The sequence below is a fragment of the Narcine bancroftii genome, chromosome 4 (assembly GCF_036971445.1).
Source record: "Narcine bancroftii isolate sNarBan1 chromosome 4, sNarBan1.hap1, whole genome shotgun sequence".
Taxonomy (NCBI): domain Eukaryota; kingdom Metazoa; phylum Chordata; class Chondrichthyes; order Torpediniformes; family Narcinidae; genus Narcine; species Narcine bancroftii.
This window is the reverse complement of record NC_091472.1, coordinates 49,480,346-49,481,492: the sequence shown is the minus strand read 5'-3', so window position 1 is coordinate 49,481,492 and position 1,147 is coordinate 49,480,346.

Below are 1,147 nucleotides of genomic sequence, written 5' to 3'. Positions count from 1 at the left end.
GTCCATCAGGGCCCAGAGGAACTCATCACTCAATTCACCTGGTCACTGTCTGCATGTTCCTGGTGTATGTTTCGTTGACTTTCTCCCTGTACCAGTCCTTGAGTATGTCCATTTCTTCCCCGTACATTGAGGGATCCCTGATTATCAGGAACACTCGATATTCAACCCAGGAGAAAAGTAGGTGCAGCTTGTTTTCTTCCGTGGCCATGATTCTGGAGGAATTTTGCAGAAGGACCTCAAAGCGGAGTAACCAGAATTCAAAGCAGTCTGAGGCTTCTGGAGATTATGGGTCAATCTCCAGCTCATCAGGCTTCAAGAATTGTTCCGTCGTAGGAAAAAATTATTGTAAATAAAATTATATATTGCATTTGGCTATGATTACATGCGTGTAAAAAAAGAAGATACAAACTCCAGGCCTCTGTACTCTCCACTGGAACTGGATCCTTGACTTTCTCATCGGAAGACCACAGTCAGTACGAATTGGAAACAACGTCTCCTCTCACTGATTATCAACACAGACACACACCAAGGATACGTGCTTAGCCCATTGCTCTACTTATTATACACCTATGACTGGGTAGCCAGGCACAATTCCAATGCCATCTATAAGTTTGCCAATGACACCACAGTTGTCGGCAGAATCACAAATAGCAATGAAGAAGCATACAATGCCTGGGTGTGAACATCTCCAGGGATCTGTCCTGGAGTCTCCACGTTAATGCAATCATAAAGAAGGCTCGCCAGTGGCCATATTTTGTGAGGTGTCTGAGGGGATTCTGCATGTCAATGAAGACTCTTGTAAACTTCTACAGGTGTACCCTGGAGAACATTCTGAGTGGGCGCTTCACTGCCTGGTACGGAGGCGTCAACTCTCAGGATAAGAATAAACTCCAGAGGGCATAATCACAGGCACCAAACTGTGAACTCCATCGAGTCATCTACATGAAGTGGTGTCTTAAAAAAGCAGCCTCTATCCTCAAAGACCCCCCACCTCCCAGGCCATGTCCTCTTCACTCTGCTACCATCAGGAAAAAGGTACAGGAGCCTAAAGACAAGCACTCAACTGCACAAGGACAGCTTCTTCCCCACTGCCATCAGTTTCCTGAATAATCAATGAACCAAAGACACTGCCTTACTTTTTGTGCCC